This window comes from Ixodes scapularis, unplaced genomic scaffold, assembly GCF_016920785.2.
Source record: "Ixodes scapularis isolate PalLabHiFi unplaced genomic scaffold, ASM1692078v2 PGA_scaffold4__175_contigs__length_147842914, whole genome shotgun sequence".
NCBI lineage: Eukaryota > Metazoa > Arthropoda > Arachnida > Ixodida > Ixodidae > Ixodes > Ixodes scapularis.
Window position 1 is genome coordinate 78,829,537 of NW_024609879.1, and position 26,518 is coordinate 78,856,054.

Sequence of the window (26,518 nt, forward strand, 5' to 3'; positions counted from 1 at the left end):
TACTCTTCTCACGCGCACAAAGTCTTTCTGAAAATTACTAATTTTGTGGTTTTCGATAACGCTAAGCAAGTTTCTAATTAGAACCATATGTCTATTTTGTTAATTAAAAAGTTAATTAACGAATTTTAATTAATTAGCCGACGGATTGTAACGATTAGCCCTCTATAATATGTGCCCCTGGCCGTATAACTCACCTCCACAAGCGGCGTAAGTGTAGCTATCACGGCTTTTTTTAAACAAATCTGTTAAGCTAAAAAAAAACACCCTATATATATGTATATATTGCTTTACAAAGAAAAATTTTCCTTCTTTTATTGACAGCTCCATAAACATATTCAGTGGAAGTGGCGAGGAATGGCATACTTGAGGTCTACTTTTTAGCACTGCGCGACACTATCTACACGAACACGACAACAATGGATCATGCATTTTACTTAGGCACAGCGTTGAGAAGTACAAACTTTTATAAGTTAGGGTACTGCCCTAAGTTATAGCTTCTTGTTTTAAAAGTTGTTTTTTACGATTTTGCCAGATGGCCAGTTTGAAAATAAATACATTAAAATGTTTAATAGCCTGTTCCACTACAATGTATCGCGTTAGGTACTTGGTACTAAAACTTAATCAAACTAAGAGAGGTGAGCATTTCGTGAAATATCCCGAACATTGTAGCACATAATAACACCACTAAAATCCACCTAATTTTTTTTTTTTTTGAATAGAAGACTTTTTTTAAGAAATGCATTAAACCACAAGGCCTGATTATGAAATTTGAAATTGAATAACACATGAATTTGCTTTAGCGAAAGATAAAATATCGATGGGGTGTCGTCTGAAAAAGTCCGGTTCGATCTAAAATAGGTCGCAAAAATCCGCGCCTGCACGACGCAACCTAAACGTTTCGTCAAGGAAGTGCTTCACAGGTCTGTTTTATCTTCTAAGACTAAGCCTTGCTCCCTTTGTGTAAAAAGTATGGCCAAAAAGCTAGCCAAGGTTAACGGCGGACGGCGACGCAGTCAACCGAGTGCCGGGGCGCGTGTGGCGCAGATATTTATAGATGGCGTCCGGAGCAGCGTCGGAATGTGTAGCCTTTCAGCGAAAAAAAACAGACGACACGCAGACAAAATCTATGGGCAGCAAAAGCGCCGTCATTATGCAACCGCGTTTATTTTTAATTTTATTTTTTAATTCGGTTTTACTTCGTCTTGCTTTTCCTCGTGCGTATTTATTTTTAATCATAGTTGCATTATAAAGTATTTCGCAAATTTTAATCGACCGCGGTTGTCCCTAGCTGTCTCGAATAAAGTCCTTCTTAGTCTCGACATAGAGGTGCGCTAAACGGGCGCCGCGTCACTCGACTGGTCGTCTGCGTCGCTCTCCGCCGTTGACCATGGCAAATATTTTAGCCCTCTTTTTTACAGAAAGGAAGCTACGCTTTGAAGTTTTACAAGATAAAACCGACTTTACAAATACAGCTTTGACGAAATGTTTAGATTGCTACGTGCAGGCACCGGTTTCTACGGCCCATTCTAGTTCCAGTCTGGTTATTTCAGACACCCAATACTTAAGAGTTACTATTGAAAGGTATTATATATTACCTTTGCCAGTGTGGCCTCAAACTTTAATATTTCCTCAGAAAGTTTCTGAGCCTTGTCCTCAGTTAAGTTGGGCCTGAAGACCTTCGCAATATCCTGAATAAGTTTCTTGTAGGCCATAACTATTTTCTTACTGGCTTCTGTCTCCTGGTTGATCAGTTCGTTTCGACCAACCCAGCCAAACGAAATTTGGTCGAGCTTAAAAAATGATGCATGTTGAAATTAATTTGTTAATATCTAGAATATCACACATATACGCTTAAAAACAGCATATTTCATAGTAGTGAAACATTTCATTTATAGAATTATTATGCGTGCAGCTGAGAACACATGCAGAATCAGAATGTGTTGTAACTCTTCTGTTTCCACCTGTATCATAATATCTACATTTATATTTTGAAGCTAACGACCAATTGAGCTATATTTTATCCAAATTAATGGTGTTTTCATTATATGATCTCGTTTGCGGTTGTGTGATACGTTCGATAACCACACTGATTACGATACAGCCAGGTTAGCTAAAACAATAAGCGTCCTTGTTTAGAATAAATATATGCGGTGGCCGGATACATTAAATCATACATTCAAACGTCTACTCAAATTAATCTCACGTAATAAATTTAAAACCCGCTCTCAGCGGCTGAGAACTAAGAACATTTTTTCACGGAATAACAGTGAGTGTGCAGACGAGCTGGCGATAATTAATCATAATGTAACAGCTGAGATATTAGAGCAGAAATATTAGGGAACTTTCAAGTTAAAGGAAAACATAACACTCAAAGAATGTTATATTTTATAGTTCTTTGATTTGAACGTTTTTTTTTTTTCACTACGATAAAGTACTGCATTTTGATTAATTTTATATTCCAAAAGCCCGTTCCTGCGACCTAAGTTGTTGACTCCCACGTCCCGATCTAGTGATCGCTTGACTGCCAGCACAAAGATATGGTTTTTTACTACAGCTCATGCAAGAATTAAGTGCATGCCGTATCGCCGGCTTTATCCATAATAATAAAAAAAAAAGGTATCGGTTGCTTCAAGTTAAAACCTCTGGCCTATGGATCCGCAGGTGGCGGGTTCGTATCCCGGCCGAGTTGCCCGCATTGGCCGAGGTGCCCGCATTTGGTCGAGGTGCCCGCATTTGGCCGAGGTGTCCGTAGTCAACTGGCGTATGTGCCTAAAAATGAATCTGATTTGTTGGATTGCGGATCTGATGCGGATGCGGAAGGGATCCGGATATCCCTGAGTCCGACTCTGGATTTTTGCCGAGCCCGCCGGTAAACGTGTGCGACAGCAGAGGCTAGAGTTCATAAATGAGGATACTAATAAGTGCATCGTCAAATGTTTTGTGAAAACAAATCAATCTAAGAAAAAATTCACATCTTTTCTGTTTTTTTTTACGTTAGGATTTGACATTAATGAAGGATTGCTTGAGAGCGTTCAATCTCGCGAAAAGGCTGTCAACAGGGAAAGTAAATATTGCAGGGGCGTCCATAATACCGGGGAAAGTGTGTTCTTGTTTGGCAGGAAAAGACCGGAAATCGTTCTTCGGTCAAATGAAACCCAAACACGTTCAAGCCACAAGAAAGGTGAAAACTCTTCGGCAAGTCAAACGTGACGTGTGTAAGCGTTTTCATTCTGAACAGTTGGCATGTCGCTGCTAAGTATGTAGTTCAGAGCACGCACTTGCGGAATCATGTTTAAAACCAAAACCGGTATGACATATTGTCATTAATGAATATTGTTATATTTTCACATGAGTGTACCCGCGTCTTACCACGTATATACGATTACGCTCGGGTGAATGGCGGCCTTTTTTTACTGATTTTAGTACTCCACATAAATATAATGACACAGCGTTATTAGCTTTACCTTAATTAATGTTTGCGATTAGAGAATACACGTCTGCTTAAATCAGAGTTTAAAAAAATAAGATTAAATATTTCTTTTCGGTGCATATTCTGGCTACAATACCGCAGTGTCCCAGGACCGCCTCATAGCTTCGATAATCCGGCCAAAGGCGCGGCGTGTATCCTGGAAGGATGATCGCTTCTTTATAAATAGGATAAATCAGAATACCATCAAATATCTTTCGCCATATAGCGACTCGAAGAGGTCTTTCTATGAAGGTAAGCAAACGTCTTATAAGGTACCAAGCAGACGATTTAAAAAAAAAATGCATGCTTGACTTTATGATATAATGTTAATGCGACGATTGCTGGTTGGATGTGGTTCCAAATTTTGGGTATGCGATTCGGGTGCCAATACAAAGCCTTCGGATAGGGATCGTATGCGGATGATGAAACTGTTATTTGCAAAAAGCTCTAGGTTTAAGGTGTATGACTTTTCTGTAAGACCACAGTGCCGCGGGATAAAAAATTCAATTCTGCAAATACATGTTTACAACATGAAGAAACCCGCCACTCCACCATCATACATTTAAAAACTCCACTTTTCCCCAAAGTAACTGGAAGATCAAATCACTGCAATACACGGAAAAACCTCGGTCAATGTCGAGGTTGACAAAAAAAAATTGCTTTGATTATTTTTATAAACCCAGGAGCACAGAATGTGTTGTGTGTATTAGGATTTGGTATGCTTGGTGGCGGGGAACTCTGTGTGCTTTCGGATGCGCAGCACACGCCACGCGCTGTTGTAATATCTGGCGTGATCAGGCTGATCGAGACAAATTTAAACTTATTCGGGAGAATAGTGTGTCACGAGCATGTCTTAATAAAACAGATTTCCGTGAGTTCTGCTTCTTTGTGGGTTCGTGTAGGGCCTCGAAATCTTAATGGTCATGTTTTGTCAGAAGTCCCTTGTTGTAACCGATGTAATCGCAAGGGGAGGGGGTCTACTGTACCCTGTGCTCTATCAATTGATTTTTGTCTGAAGTTCGGACGTCATACGCCCACTGCGCTATCCCTTGATACGTTTTGATTCACCCCGAGATACGGTGAATTTACGCAGGGAGCTACGTTTTGTCTGGAACCAGATGCGCGCACCGACTAACTATGCTGGACAAGGCATCAATCGCCACCAAACGTCGCTTGCGGACTATACCACAGCGCAGGCGAAATGAATTGAACGCACTCTGAAGGGGTGAAGAGACGAAACTCCAGCGCTCATTTTATAGCTTTAATGTGTTGCATGTTCCAGCACAACCTCAAAAACACCATTCTTGCGTTGAAAGGCTCAAGAAAACTAATTTTAAAGCTAAATAAACGATCTTTCAATGTGCACCTGGTGGATGCATGCGGAGCCTATTTGGGAGGTAATCTAGCAACGTTGGGGAACTTGTTACGTAGTCATGACGTAGCAAGTTCTATCGGAGCAGCGCCGCTCTTTGAAATTTCAACATTTTCCTTCTTAGCTTTTCTCCTCAACTCACAGATCGCACATTGAACCAAACAATCTAAGAAGGCGGAAAGGAGGGACTCAACTCTTTCTCGGACCCTCGTTTGTGCACCCGGATACTGCCATTCTCCCCCTTGAGGATTAGCCAGTCGCTCATAATTTGGACAAAAGTTGCTTTTCCCAGCCCGTTCACCCCTAAGTTGATAGTGCTGTGGAAGCTACGTGCTCCTTGGGACAGCCACACGCTCGTTACCCTACGGGTACTTCGAACGGCTCGGTTGTAACGCGTTGACCACCTGAACGCTGACAATGTCACCAACGGCAAAACTCATAACCACGCCAGCCTTGCTACGCCACGAACGCGGGAAATCTTTTCTTTCCGTTTTCGTTGGCGTCGGATATCTCATGACGCATCGCGCTCGAAGTTCGCTTCTCTTTGAGCGCTTGCTCGAGTGCACCGTTTGGAACGAAAAATCTAGACAGTCGTTTAAAATACAAAAGGGCGATTATCATTTACGGTTATTATCCGTCATGCTTAACTCATTTCCGAACGGAATTTGAATATTCCTATTTTTGTTTCCGTGCCGTGCCCCATTTAACTGACTGCATAAATCGGTTTCTTAAGTTATCGCGTTGGGATTTACTACAGGGGTGCCTGAAGTTGGTACAAGCTTTCGCTAAAATTGTGGAAAGATCGGCTCACCTGAGTAAATGAATAAAAATCAAAAACTATATTTTCTCTTTACTTTGCATATACACTAAAAATGTCACGTGTTACCGTGGCGCTTATTTGGGCCGAATGATGTGAAGAATAGGTGAGCAAATTCTATTTTTTTTTTTAAATTTTACAAATGTTTCAGTCGTAGTAAACGCCAGAATGGCGCAAAACGATTTTATCATGATCTTAAGACAATTGTTTTCGATATATTTCAAGAAAAGAAAAAAACTCTTTTTTTTTTTTGTTATTTAGTCCCCGGAGGTTTTATGTATTAATACTTTCAAGTAATAAGTGCACCAGCTCCGAGCACCTCGTTAGTAACTAACAGCGCGCTAAGTGAAGAAACCGATTTATGCGGTCAGTTCATAGTGCGTTCAATCCATTTTGCCCACGCTGCACTTATCACCCAATGCCCGACTGCAGTCTCCAATTTGTAGGAGCCAATCAAGCAGTGCCAAAGGTTCATCGACAAGACGTTCATTCTTCTCGTACGAGGGGTGTGAGAACGGTTAAAGTTCCTAGATATAAGGTTCCTACAAGTAGCGACATTCTTTGGAGCGCCGACTGCGTGACGGTGCAGATTTTAGAAAGCGATTACCGGCGCAGAGCACAATATACCTCGTTTCAGCTTCGGTCCGAGCGCGGCCGATGTTATGAGCCGAAGGGCCAATCAAACAGCGAAAGAGACACAATGTCATGGCGTGCTCTCTGCAGTTGATAGGACCAGCCGCGGTATTCGCCGTCTCTCCGTGCGTGCTCCTCCGCCGGCTAGTCTTATCAAGCGCAGAGAGCGCGCCATGACGCTGCGCTTTTTGCGGTGTTTGGTTGGCCCTTCGCTCATAACATCGGCCGCACTCGGACCGAAGCAGCAACGAAGTATAGTAAGCAGAAAGACGCATTTTGTTCCTATGGAATGTGCGTCGTCATTGGTCTGGTTGCCGTTACTTCTAAAAAGAATCAGACACGGTACTTTATGAATAGTGGTTCGAATCGAATTGCGCTGCGTCATTGATAGCTTTCACAGCGGTAGGGAAACCCAAGATCTACGTGTTTGCTTGCAGCGTCGATGCGGAGAATGACGCGGCGCTATTCCATTCGAACCACTGTTCGCACACCCTTACTTGGTACGTTTGCTATCACCGACTCAATCAATCGCGCACAATGATCCGCCGTGACCCCGCACTTTTTTCTTGCGTGATTGGTTGAGCCGAAGACAGCAAACCGACAAAGAAAACAATCGAGTTCCGTGACGATGCACTTTCTACACTGCTTGATTAGGTATTGTTCGTAGATGGTTCCTGCCGTCCAGCAACGCTCTCCGCAATCCGCTACGAAGCCCGGAACTCTACAGCCAAGGCCATGGGCGCGCGGGCGCAGTAGCAGCTTCTTCTTTGCGGAGGCCTTAGCGGACGGGGAAACGCGGTCTGCGAAAACTCCCTAATAACTCCATTGGACCGTAGCGTTTGCTCCGATCGGATATTAAGTATAATTATGTCGAAATAAGTATGTCTCGCTGCCGATGATCACCTCTAGACTAGGTATAATGGACGAAGTATGACTCGCCGCCGACGGTCTCCAACGGACTAAGAATGCTGAACTAAGTATGGCTTGCCCCCAACTAGACTGCGGGTTTCACAGTGTTTGCGAGACTAAATCTACGCGCTATTATTAGAGAATGGTCGATTAGACCATTCTTACTCATAATTCACTCTTAGGGTGACATAATGGTGCGTAAAATTTTAGAATATATACCCAGACCGGAAGTAAATACAAGTAAATGGCGGCAGTGAATTTGTTGTCAAACAAAAAAAGACGAATACATAGCAACCGGTGCTAGTGTCAGCACGTCACTATGACGTAACCGCCTCGCGGCGCATCGCCGCTCGGATGCGGTCGGTCCAAATTGATCCACATCTTTGCGCGCGGTGCGCCCTGCGCCTAGCGCCGAGCTGCGCACAAGCAAATATGACAACCGTTTGTTTGGTTTGTAGGGTCTGGGCTCGGTGCTGTGTTCTTCCGTGTGCGGCTTGAACGCTCTCGTGAGAATGTTCTAATCATCTGCGAAGTTATTCGAAGTCCCATGAGTGAGACGGAAGGTCTTGTGAAATCAACAAGTGGGTCTTCACCAACAAGAACGACGATGCCGAGAAGCGGCAGTATGACGCCAAGCGAGATTGGTTTGGCGCTTTGATTTCAAGGTGGGAAATTCGCTTGCCGAAATGTTACTGCCACAGCCAATGAAGGAGTGAACACGCCGGATGAAAAAAAAATGCAGAGACGGTGCACTTTGTACCGGAGAAACATTTAGCTTCGTCGTGTTTGTCGAGTCAACCTGTAGATGCCGCCGGGCGACGAAGAAGCGAGTTGCGTGTTTAGGGATTTCTCTGCTGGGTTGATATTTTGGTCTGCGTTGGTAGGTATTTACTCTCTTGCATATTGTTTTATGATACTCGGGGATAACGCTTTGTCACTGCTCATTACAATGTTTCGGTCATAGCAACTGATAATTATTTCATTCGGTGCGACTTCCTTGGCGTAATGTCAATAAAACATATCCGTGCACTTTCAAACGGAATCACCAATCACCAAGTGTCTCATGAAAACTGGACGTTTCTCAAACAAGCAGTTTGGGCAAGCCCTATCTCTTTAATCTGGGCAAGGTGTTTATAATGGGCAAGAGGTGGCATCAGTGTTATCCATACATAGAGCGAAGTGTAGCGGAAGTATGCGTGGCCACGAAAGGTCTTCTTATTATTTCGGCTATTGAGGCAATAAATTTCCTGTGCACTTTCTTTTACAAAATCCCCGATCTCTTATTACAGTCTCGGTCATTTTCATCAAGATTCGAAAAATCAGTTAACGGAAGTCGTCATGAAAATATGGGGCAAACAACCGCGTTGCCATGACATTTCCGTGGCTACACGCATGTTTTCCCCACAGTTTCAAGGCGGCGTTCACTGAATCGATTTCGAACAGGCGAGATTTGGAGTTCAACCGTTGCCTGACCAGTATAAAGTCGGCGTATAGCGGGCGCTCTCGAGACCGCGCCCGGAGCGTCGTCTAGAACGAGTCGTCATGGGACGGCTTTGGAAAGCGAGCTTGTCAGTTGTTGTACGCACGAACGCTGAGAATGGATCCGCTGGTTGAGAATGCCGTACAAGCCTTGCTTCCGGAAGGTGTTGTTTTTCTTTCGCCATGAAGAGAATGCAGGTTCGCATAAAAACTTCGTTTGGTGCGCCGACCGTATCGCATGCCAGCCGCGACAGCTGCTGGCTTGCCGCTGTCGCGGCTGGAAGAATGTCTGCAACGCCAGGGCCAGCAACTCTGTAACCGATCCCAGTGCCAGCGACTGTGCCTCCAGCTCTAATGGGAGTTACTGTGCCGCCGGCGGCCTCTAGTAGAAGGACGCAGCAACGCGTGCGACGTCCACCTCATTGGCTCACATACGATGAACATTTCCGTCAACAGTCTTGACTATAGTGTTGCTGTTCCGCCCCAAAGAGAGGGTGGCTGTAACGGCAAAACCAGCAACATAGTCTGGCAATTAAGACACCCAAAATAGGAACTCGAGGCATGAGCACCCGAGCGGCATTAAAGTTTTGACGTTCCTTTGGTTCACACCGTCGTCTTGGTTCCTTGCTGGTTTCCGATACATGGTGTCAGAAATATACTGCTGACTGTCCTTGCACCGGCATAAGCTACAACGCCAGCTAGGGAAGGATTCAAGCCTCTAGAGTGACTCAGACTCAGCGGAAACCTCGCACAAAACTGGAAAAAATTCTGACAACAACTGGAGCTGCTTCTGGAAGCCACGGATCCAGAGAAACTACGCTCGGCGAAACAGAAACCGGCAATACTCCTACACAACCCAGGACCGGACGCTCTGAAAGTGTACAAAACCTTACAATGCAAAGATGTAGAACGCGGAAGCTACAACCTTCTCCTCGAGAAATTCGAGACCTACTGCACGCCTCGCTGCAACGAGACGTATGAGCGCTACACATTCCGGTCCAGGATGCAGAAAGAAGGTGAGCCGTTTGAAAGCTACTTTCGGGACCTCCAACTCAAGGTTCAATCGTGTAACTTTGGTACCCTCGCCGACGCAATGAAGCGTGACCAAATCGTCTACGGAACCGCTGACAAAATCTACGGGAGCGCATGCTTCGTGAAGAAATTTAACTCTAGAGAAGGCTGTGCAGTTCTGCAAAACAGCTGAGCTAACGGAAACTCACAAACAGGCTTGGGAAGCACCAGAGCACCTCCTCGAGCCAGTGTTGGCATTGCAGAAGGAAATCGAAGCACAGAAATGTAGCAAGTGCAATCGACAGCACAAGCCAAGGTGCTGCCTCGCGTATGTACAAGTCTGCTCGAACTGCAAGAAAAATAATCACCGGGCAGCGTGTTTCAGATCGCGAGAGCACGGGCACGACGGTCGGAGGGTATTCAACGGGGTCACGTGCGAACATGATGACGCTTTGGTGCTGGAAGTGCAAGCTGCCAGAGGAGACAAAGCCGACTGGCTGGTGGAAGCGTCAGTGGCTAACCAAAAGGTCCTACTTATGGGAGATGTGAAGCACAGATAAGCATTCCGCCACACTGTTTATTTAAAAGGCTTAACAAGGCGGGACAGACACAACCGAATGGTGCCATCTTGAGGAGCACCAGCGGCTAGCAGATTGGTCAGCTAGGAACAGTGTGTCTTCCAGTAGAAATCGATTCCAAAAACGCGATAATTGAATTCTTTGTCGTGAAGAAAGCTCGGGAGGCACTCTTAAGCTTTCGGGCAAGCGAAACATTCGGGCTCGTGAGTCGAGTCGGCAGCGTCATAAAAAAAAAAGAACAGACCTGGAACGGAAGGTCGCTTCGGACTTCCCCAAGCTTTTCGAGGGCCTCGGCTGTATAAACAACCCTTACAAGATAATCCTGAAGATCGGCTCTCAGCCTGTTATTAAGCCGGCGCGAAGAGTACCACACATGCTGAAGTAACCACTCAAGAGAGGGCTGGACAGAATGGAAGCCGTCGGGGTCGTCACTAAAATGAGCGAACCCAGTGACTGGGTAAGCACGCTAGTATTTGTCCGTAGAAAGGATAAAAAAATCAGAGTCTGCATAGATGCAAGGAACAACAAAAGAGTGCCCCAAGAGAGAGAGAGATCATTGCCAGATGCCAAAAAAGAGGACATTAAGGAAGACCTGGAAAACGCAACAGTTTTTTCACACCTGGATGCCAACTCAGGATGTCGTCAAATTTCCCTGGACGACAAAACCTCAAATATTTGCACGTTTGGCACGCCCTTTCGGCGCTATTGTTTTAAACGACTGCCGTTCGGCATCTCCTCGGCACCCGAATTTTTCCGAACAAAGAATGTCAAAGGTTTTTGAAGATTTGCCAGGTGTAAAACTCTACATAGCTGACTGCATTTATTTATTTATTTATTCATATTACCCTTAAAGGCCCTCGTGAGAGGGTATTACATAGGGGGGCTACATAAATCGTTCCAATAGGAACTAGTGCACAGTGAACAACACATGAGAATACTAGAAAACAATCATTAGACTTAATAATAAAAAGAAAATAAAGGATACACTCAAAAACCAATAGAAAACATACACTCACTCATCACACTGCAATAAAGCTGAGTCAAGTTAAAAACAAAATAGTACAAATTTGCTCTGCACGTTCCGGAAAAAAGGAAACAACAATGTAAAACAGCAAAAGTTAGATGGCATCAGTATTTTGAGTTTGTTCTTGAAACTTCGTGGTGTCTTTTTCTGAGGCAATGTGCGATGGTAGATTATTCCAATCGATTGTGGTAAATGGAATGAATGACCGTAAAAAAGCAGATGACTTACAGGTTACGCGTTTAACTTTGTAGGGGTGATCGCGGCGTGGAAAAATAACGGCAGGTGGCTCGAAGAAATCACCGTGAAGTGACGCGTGGTGGTAAAGTTTATGAAAAAGAGATAGGCGTGAAAGTTTGCGACGGTGGAGTAGTTCAGGTAGCTCTGCTCGGCGTTTTAGTGCTGTGACGCTGGAATGACGAGAATAATCTGAAAATATGAAGCGAGCGGCACGATTTTGCAGTGATTCAATGTCGTTTATGATGTAAGCATGTTTGGGATCCCAAATGGCTGATGCACATTCTAATTTCGGACGTATTAGTGTGGAAAAGGTAAGTTTGCGTATGTTAGGAGGAGCCTGTTTAAGGTTACGCTTGAGAAATCCGAAAGAGCGGTTAGCAGCCGCCAGGGTGAGCTTTATATGGTCTCTGGGGCGCCACGGAACCCGAATACGAGGCACGGCCCTGTACGGCTCTACGGGCGGACAGTCGCGCAAAACTCACCTTGAACAGAGAGAAATGCAAGTTCGGCTTTTAAGAGGTGGTTTTCCTGGGAGACAGGATCAGTGCACTTAGCATACAGCCTGACAAGAGTTTGGGGGATAACGTAGTAAATACCAGTTCCCAAAGACAAGAAGGATGTTCAACGCATGCTGGTTGCGTTCACATATTTCAGCAAGGATCTGCCTAGGTTCTCGGATCGGACCATCCTTCTACGGAACCTGCTCAAGACGGAGTCAGTATTCGAGCAGAGCGTCAACCATGACAACGAGTGGAAGAGCGTCAAAACCTCGCTGACCACAGCACCAGTCCTTGCCTTTTACAATGAAGCACTTGAGACTGAAGTGTCCACGAATGCGTCCAGTTATGGCCTTGGGGCAGCTCTCTTCCAAAGCCTTCACACAGTCTGTAGGCATGTAGCTTATGGATCGCGAGAGCTGACAGAATGCGAACCTCGATACTCCTAAGTTGAAAAGGAAGCACTGGGACGCACGTTTGGTTGTGATCGGTTTCACGATTTCATTTATGGAAGACGCATACCCTTGGGAACGGACCACCAACCCCTCATCGCTATTGCAAAAATAATGTAGGGTACATGCCCCCTCGCCTCCAGCGCTTTTTTCTGGACTGCTGAAGGATGGGCTACATGTTTCAATTTGTTCCGAGCGAGGAGCTAGTACTTGCAGATGCGTTGTCGTGCGCACCGGCCCCAAGAGACTCACAACCCGTGCCTGAGGAATATGTTGCCGAAGTGCTTGCGGTCGAAACACTGTCAGACCTGGTGAGCGACACCACAAAGACCAAGCTCGCTGCAGCGACAGCTGGGGACAAGCTGTTGTCGGAAGTGATCAACGGCCTTCAGGATCACCGACCGCTGCCTCAGTCATCCACCTGCAGGCGATGCGCCGAAGAAATGTTTGTCGTTCAAGGAGTCCTCTTAAAGGACAATATATGGTTATTCCTAAGAGCCTCAGAGGAGAGATGCATAAAAGGTTACCTGATGGTAATTTGGGAGTCAACAAATGCAAAGCAAAGGCCCGTCTTCGAATGTTTTGGCCTGGAATGTCAACGGACCATTGCACAAATGGTTAGCAACTGTTCAACGTGCAAGCATCATGCATATCAACAACCAGCAGAACCACTGTCGGTGAGAGCAGTGCCGCTTCGCCCATGGGAGCGCGTTGGTGTGGACTTATTTCAGTATGGCGCGCAGACATACCTAGTTGATTTTGACGCCTACTCCAGTTTCCCGGAGCTTCAGCACCTTACACATACCACGACAGATGCAGTGGTCAGTGCGCTGTCGGCCATCTTCGCAAGGCATGGACTACAAATCGAAGTGTGCTCCGACAATGGGCCCCAGTTTAGTTCTACCGATTTTTAGGCTTTCGCGCTCAAATACGACTTTCGGCACGGCACTTCGCGTCCAAACTTCCCGTGCTCAAGTGGTCTAGCCGAGAAAGGCGTTCAGATAGTCAAGAAGATCATGAACAAATCAGAGCATGCACAAGAAGATTACAAGCTAGGACTTCTCAACTACAGATCTTCGCCTCTGGAAGACGGCCGATCACCAAATGAACTTTTGATGGGAAGAAGAATCAGGTCGCGCCTGCCCAACTTCACTGGACCGGCTCCAAATGCAGTGCACAAGCATCAGCAAAGCAGCCGGGGCAGAAGACCGCTTCAGCCCCTTCCTGCAAGGAAGGTGGTTCGCTTCAGGGAAAATATTTCCTGGGCAAAGAAGGCTAAATTTCAGGACTTGGTGGCCCCAAGATCCCACCAGGTCAACACTGCGAAGGAACCGACGACACCTCATTCCAATCCCGGAGCACTTTACCCCTGAAGGGGAAGACAGCGAAGTCGAGGACTACGCATGCTTGTCTCCAAAATCCAGACTCTCATTTGGGGACCAGCCTACCGGAATGGACACGGCGTCTGCAGTCCCAGGGCGAGCAACTCGGTCACCGACCCCAGGGTCAGCGACTGTGCCTCCTGCTCTAATGCTAGTTACTGTGCCGCCGGTGGACTCTAGTAGAAGGACGCAACAACGCGTGTGTCGTCCATCTCAGAGGCTCACCTACAGTGAAGCTTTCCTTCAACAGCCTTGGCTATAATATTGCTGTTCTGCACTAAGAGAAAGGGGTTTAACGACAGAACTAGCAACGTGGTCTGGCAACTCTGCCACCCCATGTTGGGGTGGCAGAGACTCGAGGCACGAGCGCTCGAGCCGCCATTAAAGTTTCGGCGTTCCTTTGGTTCACACCGTCGTCTTGGTTCCTTGCTGGTTTCGGACACAAAGCAGACCGCAGGCATAGAGCAGACGTAGCGTAACGCAGTCGACCGAACAGCGAGCAGACGATTGGAGCTTGGTTGGATTTAGGTTGGATGAAAGCGCGTCGGTGCGGAAGGCAGTCTGGGATTTGGTTCTTTTTCCGGCGTCGGTGGGCATGACCTCATGCCGGGCCCTTAACTATTTAAATGTCCTTGATTCTGCGCATCTATGTCAATGAGAAAGAGGGGCCTAGAGCAATAAACTGGTATCCCATTCACCAGGCAAAATTGACTCCTACTTGGCTGCAGCCATGTTGTACAATTTGATCACTAGACACGTGACCGTACCAAATCCTGAGGCTTTTACGCAAAAGTGAGACGAGATTTCTACTCGATCGCTGTAAAAATATGAGGAACTATTTTTTCAATACTGTTAGCACACGAAATCAGTGTCTAGCTCCGATAAAAACCCTAATTACAGCAACCCGGTTGACGACATCTAGCAGAGGCATCGTGAAGCTGCCCGAGTGTTTGTCGTAAACACACATTTTGGACTTAAAACGAACAAAACATACCTTATCCCGTCGATACTGTTATTAAAGATCTATAAGCAATTATTTATCGTGCTACTTCGTTAAAATCTAAAGTAAAACTATAAGGTAATCTGTCTAGAGGTCAAGAATGTGCGACATGGCTGCGGCCCACTTTCGGCTGCCAGTGTATCGCTTTAGGGCCCTCTACCTCGCTGCTATATGTCAAGAACTTTGTTACGGTGTTCAAGGGTCCACATACGTTCTGCGGTAAGTTTTCTCCAGAAGTGACACGCCGTGCGCCTTTAGTTGTCGCAGCGAAGTTGTCCCCGTTGCATTTGCATTTTTAAATGAATTTATATAGATTCTGCATAATTAATAATTAAAACAACTTCGATACCTTTTTTTTTTAATTTCCGCGTGATTGGGTAGAAAAGAAAGTAAACACTGCGTTTCTAGTGTTGTGAACATATACGTTTTGCGGTAATGTTTTCTTCGACATTAATACCCTAATAGTAGTATAATGGTAACACATGAACATATGCACCGGCTTTACTTGTTTTAGTCTTATTCTGGATACTTTATGTTTTGGACATAAACAGTGCATGTTAAAGCGAAGTACTGCCAGTCGCTATACGTTCGGTACCTATGGTGACCCAGCTGCTATCTACACTGCGCTACCATTGATATCAAAGGAGTTGCTGGATCGCGCTTCCCTCCTCGGCGAGTGCGGCCACCGGACGGCCATTTTGCATGCAGCAAAATCTCACTTTTGGAGAATCCCAGAAGCAGGCGGCAGCCAGCTGAAGACACGGTTTTTGCTCGTTTGTCGTCATTCGCAGAAAAGTTTTGTAAACTTCGTGTAAAGGTGAAAACTGATTTTGAGAACACTTGGAAATGTTTACGGAAGCACTTCGCTGCAAGAAAAGGGCACAAGTTGTCGAAAGCAAGTTTCGCCGGTTTCGCGGCGTGATCGAAGCTTCCTTGGCACGCCAAAGTCCTACGTCTTTGTGCCTTTGCACGCTTGGATACCGATCAAGAATGGACGCCGCGGCAAACTTTGAATGTGTGTCGCTTTCGATGTTTTTGCAGCACATATCGGCCGCGGAGTTCTGGACCGTCCAGATGTTCCTGCGCGAATTCCTATCAATAAAGGGGGAAAATATACGTGGTCACTATTAGGCACTATTAAACATGGCTATTTTCCAAATCCACTTGAATGGATCACATGGTAGCAGAAATAGAACAACGCTGTGGAACAAGGTACGGTTTCGAACACAAAAGCATGACGAGATAGAAACTTTCCTGAAACCCGGCCCATATGCTCGGGTTCATTCTTTCGCTGTCGCCGCCCCCCCCCCCCCCCCCCCTGCCCTGTCCCCCTCCTCTCTTCCGTCGCCACTGAATCGAGCTCCTTTCTGGACTGCGAGTGCCGCAAGATATTAATACAGTCGCCATAGTAAAGTAAGTAGGCATGGAAGCTTTGATCACGCCGCGAGACGGGTGAAACTTCCTTTCGACAAGTTGTGCCTTTTTCCTGCGGCGCTGCGCTTTAGTAAAAGTTGGGATTGCAGAAATAGACACTTCCAAGGGCTTTGCGGAAATTATACCCTCCGGATTTCTTAACAGTGTGCACAGACGTCTTCGCGAAGAATCAAGAGCGTTCATACATTTTCGGATAGGCCCGCCAAGAAAATGACGCATATGTCGCTTCCGTTGAAAAAACCAATAGCTGCCTTTTTACGTGCTTGGACACGCGCAATGTCCAAGGCGCAAGAATATGCTTTGACGGGTAAACCCAAATTCAATTAAATGATGCGATGATACGCAGTTAGTCGTAAAATAATGCGAAGATAGCGGGGAAAAAAAACTGGCTCTCCAATCCGTTAGCTACCAGAGAGGACTGACTATCTTACCAACCCCGGTCCAGGGGTTGGGGACGCTCCGCCAATTGAATGTGTACTGTTAGAAACCTTCTGTTTTGCTCCCATCCTTAATAACTGAACGCCCGCGTGGCTGCTTTAATGTCGGGCAACATTGCCCGCATACTAAGGGGTTGTGAGGAATCAAGATGGATTTAAAAGATGCTGTTTTATACTTACGTAAATCACGTTTGATTGAATATTTTTAGAGTCCTGGGATACTGAGGAACTAACAAATGGAAAAATATTTGATTGGTCGAGTAGCTGAGTGTAGTTTCTATAAGGTGATTCTTCTTCGTTCAGTAGTGGCCACTTGGAAAAGCCACCTCCCTTAAGTACCTTCAGCAGGTCATTAAATTTCTCTGTTTCGTTGACAGCTGTTTGACATACAAAAATAATGAAATGTGGTGAGGTACATGTGATACGTTGACAAAGCTTCTTTTAAATGCAAGAGCCTCTCTACCGTCTCACAACCGCGAGATCGTGTACGGTCGTTCACCGTCGCGTCTAGATACATCAAAATCTACCGGGCAATCTTAAAATGGTGTGTAATTATACACCAATTCAATTTACACATTCTGTGTAGCTGACAGCGTTTTCCCGATAAGTATTGCGAGAAAACCAATATTAGCTTTCTCGTACCGAGGCACTCCGATAGCACCGCGCTAAGGCCGAGATTCACGAATGTGGGAAAATAAGCAAATGATCTCAACTGATACCGCATTTCTGTTGGTTTGGTAGCATCCGGAGAGAATGCCCCATATTAGTAAACCCGAGACTGCAACAAATTGAAACATCTGGTCGGTGCGTAGGTGTACGAGGCTGAATTAATTTCTCTAGAACTACGGTGGGAGGGCACGAGAAATGAGAGGGTTTGGGGTGGATGTAAGAAAGTCCGTGCTTTGTCCACTCATTTCATATGCGCAGCTTGTGACAGCTGGAGATACGTTCACGGACTCGTGGCGCATGACGATGGTTGGTGCGCAAGAATCAGCGTTGGCAAGAATTGAATGCGCGTGGCTCGGAGTCTCGTTGAAGCAATTTTACAGCACCCCGCACCGTCATCTCCGATTCGTATTTTCAGAATGGCGTGCGAAGTAAATTGACGGTCAAATCTTGAGTGAGCTATTGGGCCATTTCAAACACACGTTACAAATATTTTTTCGGGCGAAGCACACACGGATAAAAGTCACCGTCGGCGCCTCCATGTCGCTCGCGATATGTTTGCCGAGTCATTGGTGTACCACGTTCAAATATATTTTGACGCTCGTGACGTCACTTATGTGACCAAGTTTTCGTGACATTCCGTGACCAAGTTTTCGTGGCATTGTCTTTTAAACCTTGCACCCCCTTCAAAATTTATCTTAAGTGCGCGACGTCACTTCCGTGACCAAGTTTTCGTGACATTTACTTGCTTACTTTGCACCCCCTTCCAAGCGCGTAAAAAGACGCAGTTCTGCGGAAAAAAAAAAGAAACAAACAAACAACACACAGATAGTCTAGTATTCCCGTAATCTGGCTCATTATTTGGAGCATGTTTATCATATACCATACGTATTTTTACTTTCAGGGAGAAGGCCTGGTTATATTTTGCGAAAATATAAATTTGCTTAATTAGGATATATATTCTTGCCCAAATAGGTTGAGGAGCTGTCTACCGTATAGCTTCTGCTTCCGTTTAACACTAAAGACTATATAAGTTATTTACAAATATTAAAAAAAAAAATTATATGGAAGACAGTGCCATCGAGCTTTAAATTAAAATAAATCAAAATGGACAGAAGTTTGGTTAGTACACGAGAGGTACGCATGTCCGCTTTGACTAAATTGTTCGAGTTGACGCCTGTCTTTTTATGACGACCATTAGTGTCTTTAGTTTGAATAACCTCGCTGGATATGATTAATAATAAAGCAATATGTTTAGATTCTTTCAATGGTGAAATGTCTGCTTCCACCGGCTTCTACCAGGTTCAGCATGTTTAGAGCTTCCGCTTACTTTTATTTCGCTTCTTAGCAAAGTAAAAACAAAAGATGAAAACTGGACATTTATTTTATTTAAAGCAGATTAATTTGATTTCAGTGAGAGTAGCTAAAAATAGTGATTTTATCACTAAATATATTTTTAAACTTGGCACAATGATTGATTAATTACACTAATAACAACACAGAATGAATAATTACTGTAAATTTAAACTACGGGTTAATTAAAAACTCTTTACTTATGCAAACTCTGCCATACTAGAACATTGAACAATTTGTCTGTTTACGCCGGCTAAAATCCTCTATATGCTTTTTTTTTTAATTCTCGCTCGCTTGGAATGGGACATGACTTTCCTAGTTTTTGCTTCCTTCCTTTTTTCTTTCGTGTTCTGGATCCCTTTCAATACGAATCTGCGTAACAGAGGAACGGAGTGGAAGATAGGAAGCAATCAAAAGCAGTGCTCAAACAAGAACTGCTTTTTGCTCGTGTTCAGCCTGATACGAATCATTCTTGTTTGATCGATTCTTTGATTTCAGCACAAAACAGTGTACACAGAAAGCTTCACATGATAGATGAACGGTGGATAATTAATATCTTCAGGAATATTTCTGCGGGGAATGCTTGATTTAAATTGTCATCGTACAACTGGTCACATTTAAATCATGATTCAACCCATTCTGAATTTTTTTCCAAACTGCTAGTCATTAGAATGCGCCTATTAAAACCCTAAATATCGAACAAGACATAAAAAAGCTTAGCTTTATATATCCATTTCAAAACAAAACACATAACGGCACGAATATGAGATTTTTTCTTATGTCCATGATAACGTGAATTTGTTGCTTCATGGGCGAGGATAAAATGTAAAAGGCCATTTGTGCACGTTTTGAAAGGGCAGGTCTTAGATCAATCCATCGGTGTGACAATTTACTTGTTAGGATTTGACCCGCGAAGCCTGTGTATGTTGCCAACGAATCATTTAAATTTACGACTGTTATAGCATTTTGCTAAATTCAGTGGGAGCGAAAATTATAATGTGTGAGGTTTTGATGTGCGGAATCCTTATTTCCGAAAGTGCTAAGATATTGCACGATGAATTTGGTCATTTTAGTTCATAAACAAATCTATGCAACCCTCATTTTAAAAACTACCCTTTGTGAATGACAGCAGGGAAAACGCGCAATGTACATATTAGAACCTTAGGCTTGCTTGAAATGCCCGTGGGTTTTAATTGCTGCTGATATCACTTATAACGTAGACCTCTATGAACAAAGGCGCACTGACATGAACTCGCTGGGAAAGCAAACCCTTTGCGATCTGTAAATTCTCGCCATCACTACGCAGTGCGAAGTGGAAATAGCACAAAAAAAAACGATTAAACTCTTCAGTAGCCGTACAAAATAAAGCGCTAGACTATTTCGGAAAAAAAAAATATGCGGTTTATTTTCATCAGAGGTGTATAGCGACGTCGTAGATTTTCTGGTGTATAGTTAAAAGACAAAAAATGTGGATGATTTTCAGTGTGTATTATTTTCTACTATGTATGTACGATATCTTCCCAAAGGACACAAGAAAACGGTGATTCTTGGTGAAGAACTAATGAAAAACCAAGAGTTAATTCTTGATGGGAAGGTTCTTGACAAAAACAGTCTGAGATAATACAAGCGATGTCTAGAAATTGATGTTTCTTAGTTTCTATAGATTTTGTGGTTTCGACACAAACGGTTGTTGAGAGGTGCTTTTCGGTTTTTACGGGGAATGTATTCTTGACACCGACGGATATTAATTGGTGGTTTTTAAAATAAAACTGGAAAGTCTTTGGCCTATTTATAGTTAGGCATCCCTGTTAAGGGGTCTATCTTTCTTCAAATAGGGGGGGGGGGTATCTGAGTTTACCTTCCCACCGATTTGGTGTCGTTCAGTAACAGTTTCGTGTGTCGTACCAAAAAAGGGCGGTTGATTGAGGCTAACATTGAAAATTTCAGGCATTGGTTTATATTCCCAACGTCCAGGGAGCAGGTAACCCTTTCTCTCAAAAGCGCACGCGTGTGCACCCCGCAGGCGCTTTGGATCATTTCGTGAATCTTGCCACTTCGCCGCCAATGAGGACTTGGTATCGAAAAAAAAGGGAATGCGATACCCTGGCTCCACCATTTAGTTACTTTACCTTGAACAAGAAACTTACGTACTTTCACAAACGCAGACTCTGTAGGCCAGAATAGCCTTATTAGTAGCATTCTGCGGCTCCTTTCCTTCAAGTGTAGCGTTCAATAAACTATCTGGATATAAGAAAATATTCAAGCTTAGTTCAATATAAATTATCTAAGTTGTAAAAAAGAATGTACCTTCATTCAAATTAAGCTATAAGCAGTCTAAATTATTTAGTAGTCTTATCACGTTTTCAAATTTATTCCCTGGCCACAAATCACAATTTATGGCATATATTTGCCAACATGTTCACCAGATGGCGTGGCCATGATATTAAAAGACGCAGCGATAAGTCGTTTTTTTTTACATTAGACATTTATGTGTGTATGCCCTTAATGTAAATACGCGTTTTCTCGATCTTGTTCTGCAGTTAACATCCAATAGACTTTAATTATGAGGGTGTTATAACACGGGATAACGGTAGCGGGTGCTTGTAAAATAATCTGAAAAAGGATCCTCTTCGGAGCTAGCAACTGGCAAAGGACTTTTTGTTAGCGCTAAGCTTCTATGGTCGTTGACCGCTTATGAAAAGCAAAGCGTGGCTTATGCTGTTCACACTCCCAGTATTGGGATTATTTCTCAGCGTTTTTATCGCGTGATGCCACACACTCATTGGCTGTTGAGTCCTGAGCAATAACGAGAGTTCCGAGCAAGTTAGGTGGAAAGCAAGTCGCCTGGTTCTTGCACAGGGTTGCGGTGATGTCAGAACGATGCCGAGCACCTATTGGTGTTGATTGGATTTAAAGGATGTAGTGGGTAGACCTGAATGCTTGATGCTTTGGGGTCTACCCACAATCTGTTTTCGATCAGCCAATAAAACCTCGGCGTTCTCACATAATCGTAACCCCTGTGCAAGAAGACGACAAATTTTCATTCCGCATTGATTAATCATTAAGAAAAGAAATCGTTGAAACCACGAACAAAGCGAAACACTAAACTTAGAAGCGCTTGTCTCTCACGTCATTTCTAGTCAAGGTTGGTACGGTGATTTTAGATCAAGAAACGAGGGGCGTGACTTTTTATTCCAATGCCTCTTGCCTCGGTATTTGTTATTCGGTGTTCTGATTGGTTACTGCCGCAACCTCATGGGTTCTGGAGCGTTAATAAAAATCGATAGAAATGCTATGACTATAATAAGACTGATATTTTGGGCAAATATAAAAAGCAGCAAAAAAAAAAAAACTAAATTGAAGGACGGATGCACAAATCAATCACATTAGCGATTGTCGAGTTACAGTTTTGATCTGTAAAATAGTTTGTTGTTAGGCGAGTTGGTGAACGTTTGGATTCATGGTTTTGCGCAAAAAAGACAGACACAAGAGAGAGAAACAAACAGGAGCGCAACTTTCAACTGTATTGAAGAAACCTTTAGAAAAACATACAGATATATCGTTGATTTCAATGCATCCACGCATACGTCGTGTCACAATCACACGCTCGCCACAGAAACTTATCAACGAAAAACGCTTCCTTGATAAGTTTCTGTGACGAGCGTGTGATTGTGACACGACGCATGCGTGGACGCATTGAAATCAACGATATATCTGTTTGTTTTTCTAAAGGTTTCTTCAATACATTTGAAAGTTGCGCTCGTGTTTGTTTCTCTCTCTTGTGTCTGTCTTTTTTTGCGCAAAACCATGAATCCAAAGAGTTTTGATCGTTGACCACGACATAATTGTTCTAAACAAGGGATTATGACGATCGACTTTATGGCTACACTTTTATTTTGATAGTACAAGATGCAACGTCTTCCCCTTCCCGTACAGTGGGATGAAGGACTAAAGATAGGGGTCGTTTGCGCATCGACACCCTCAGGGAAATATTTTCCTGTTTTTTTCAGTTTTGATTCAACTATTAGTAGAAAATCATTACTTCATGGTGTACTTTGTCGTATTTTGCGCGCTTTTTCTAAAAAAATATCGGACAGTCTGCGATTTTCATGTTGCAAATTTTTTGTATTGCATGTTGACTCCTTAACATAAAATATATTGGTACGATGTATATATGTTTAGTGAATTAAACACTGTAATAAAATTCAGTCAGAAATACTCAAACTGGCTTACACGCTGCGGAATTCTCGTAGTACGTAGTCACATTATCACGCACGGTTAAGTATGTTTTATGTGCGAAATATTTTTTTTTTCGCTCTTTAAGGTCAACCAACTAGACAAACAAGTTATATTAATATAAGGGTGATATGCATCGCAGACTAAATTTGAGACACAAGATAATACTTATATTTGAAGGGATCATACTAGCTAGATATTAAAAACTTCATTGTTATCGACAAGGAGAGTCATTGGGGTTTCAGAAGCGTCTCGTTCTCGCCTACTGAAATATTTCCCGAGCCTCTCGGTTAGATCCTTATTAGCACATGTTGGTCTGATACGCCAACGAAAACCGCAGGTTACTCTGAAAGTTTGCTCTCCTAATAAAAGAGCACATGCTCTTGATTTTGAAGAGCCTGGATTTTGTTACTGGAGATACCGTGGAAGTGGTTAAGCTAATACCTACATAGTGGCGCAGAAGTAAATAAATAAAACAAACAAAACAATAAAAAAAGCAGGAAACATCAAAGCTACACTTGCGGTTTGAAGGACACCTTAAATGCTGTATTCTGAACGGAAAAACTTGGCATACTCGGTGATTGGTACGTCCACCGTAATACTAAATAATACATGCGTTTAGTGACAAACGTGCTGGTGGAGTTCAAAAACAAAGAACGCATATAAGATTACTTTACCTCTAAAAATAGACATAATTATAAATGGTATGAGGCCCAAAATTCATTGTCTTGCCCTCGAGGAGATCTAAAGTGCATTTTGCGATTGTCGTTTCATGCCACAAAGTCAATCAACGCGCCCAGTAAACATCGAAGAAACCAAAAGATTACACTTATTTGCCACCTTTTTTAAACCAACCAAACATCAGGACATGTCCTTTATTCTTATATCCATCCCGTAAGAAAAAATGTGCCGATATGTTAGGTCGCGCTATTAAGAAAGAGAAAAGGCAACTCTTACTTTTTAGGATTCTTAAAGCGTGAGGAATGAGCTTGCGCCATGAAACACAATTTTAAAATTCTCTGTGCCCTCTTAGATACGTTGTCTAGTATTTGTTCGAGACACAAGATATAAAGAAAGGATAATATGAAAAGCTTAGCGCCCTTAAAATGGCACCGGCCGCAGCAAAGTTTGGGCAGAACATTTCACTTTTTCTATGCCTCTAATCAAGTGGTACAGTGATTTTTTTAAGACGAGATAAATATTTTAATTCGACAGCCTTAATGAAAACATACTTTTTAAGTCCATCTCAAGTTTATCATGAAGAATATGAAACATTCCGATTTGGGTATCGTCATCAGGTATTTTGTGTGTTTTTTTCCAGTTCCCACAGGCGTATTCATGGAAGTCAGTACAAGGATCCTCGGTCTGGTTCATGCTGTCCAACATCATTTTAGCTGCATAAAAATTCAACAATGAGCTTGTACCAAAAATATAAACTGCGGTAATAACAGGAACTCGAAAACCCCTATGAGGTGCACTTGGTCTGCACCCTGATCTATCGCAGAACAACAAGTATTATGGTACATAATTACGTCACTAACGAGAAAAACACAGCACGAGGTAATCAATTAAGATAACCAAAAGATAACAAACAGAGCAAACTTTTTACGTATTCAATTCTTTACGTTTCCTTGTGAACTGTGAGTGACTTCGTCACTCACAGTTCCTTCACCGTCACCACGCTTCCCTTTCACCTTCTCCCGAATCCGACGCCTCTGGTTGTCGCTACATCCAACCCCACGTGCGATCGTGACATAAACCACAAATACGCTTGAGCTCAACAACCACTTTTTTATGATGGAAATATGAGTTTACAAAGCGAAATTACCAGTAAACAAATCAGAAGTAACGCCAGCAATGTAATATGCCAACTCAGATAAGAAACAAACAGAATAAATTATATAAAACTATTGTTTAAAAAAAGGGCAGAATTAATTGTACTCAACAGGTACGGCAGGCGGGGCTTCACCTTTCACTTGTGTAAACATTCAAACATCACCGCCTTAATTTGTTTATTTAGTCAGGGCGAATGTTGAACCGACAGACACGCGGGCAGCAAACATGATAAAGGCTGGAGGACCCAGGAAGGTGGGCAACGATCGCCGGCCGCTTGCAGCTCGAACGTTTCTCGGTAAACGTACGGTGTTCGAACATGGCGAAAGTTGGTGCACGAGACCTCTCTTACCGACACGACGCAAGCGGACACGATTTGTCTACCGCTCGCGTCGCATTTTCATACTTGAGCAAACCTAAAGTGTTGTTCGGGACCAAAAAACATTTTTTTCTCTAATTACGTTATTTGGTGTGTGAAATAAAAATTGTTACTGTGTTTTAAAGACGGTGGAAGCGCGCGATGTTTGGGTGATTTGGTCGCGTCGGAGAAAAGCTATTGTAAACTCTTGCGTGGTGTGCCTTAACGAAAGCGCTGCATTTAGCGCTAAGGTGATCCTAAACTGCGCGCGTTATTCTAAATAACTGTCCACTAGGACGCAGTTTGTTATATTACGAACGACTTATTAATAAGAAAATTGTTTACACAGAAACACTAGGTTCTTTTACGAGCGCTTCACGTAGGTGACTTCATCCCTACTTTCTATAAATCAGCCAACGTGATCTGTTGCTGCAATAAATAGTCAGTTACGTCGCTGTACTGTTGAAAATTCGGTGAGTTGGTTGTGCATTAAGGAACTAGAAACTGTTTGAAGACGGAAGAAGGACGATAAGTGCCAGTTGCATCTAAGCATTCTCACCTCTTTCTTTGCAGGCATCTGTTTCACACACATTTTTGGGGCTCATATCTGGTACGATTTGAAAGGAAATTGAATTATTCATCTTGTGATAAGATATGAATGATTTTAATAATAATATTTTAAATTCTTTACTTATACTCGTAACACGTTTGAGGCTGACAGGCATGAATTAGTCTACATTATACCATGCAAAAGTTTTCAAATGATACTCTGACTATATTACTCACCCATTAATGATTTTGAAGCGCTGAGTTCAGCTAACAACAAAATCAAGTAGAATCTCCATATTGCCACCAGCTGCCGAGCATGAGGAAGCATGTACCTCTGCCCCGATGACCAAGGCGCACTCCAGCGCATGCTTTCTGAAGATCACAAGATATGTTTGTTATTCGCATATGAAAAAGAGCTGTTTTCACCGCAAATAAGTTTTTATTTAATTACTTTTTTGAAAGTCTTGTCATGTAAAGGGTGCTTTTATCGTATTGAATTACATTTGATTCGGGTTTTATAACACTCCCTGCGCACTGATAGAGCCGTTATAGTCCTCAATTCTCGTGGGTGGCCCTAACGCACTAGCCAGACACGGTATGGAATGTCGATTTTCAGCAAGGTTATTAGTTTAGTTGTGTATCAGCGTTACATGTTGAGCCAAAATTAAAACCCGAGCTTTTCGAATGAAGCTTCATTGCTGATCTTTAGCAGTCTACTTTAGACTAAATGACCAAACATGCTCCTTCTTTATTTAAAAGACATAAAAACTACCTAAAAGTGCAGTGAAGCAA

At 43.4% G+C, this 26,518-nt stretch overlaps 1 pseudogene; it reads right to left on the reverse strand.

The window, feature by feature from the left end:
* The window catches only part of LOC121837795, a 116,373-nt pseudogene extending 90,277 nt beyond the window's left edge, over positions 1-26,096 (reverse strand).
* Positions 26,097-26,518: the final 422 nt, after the last annotated feature.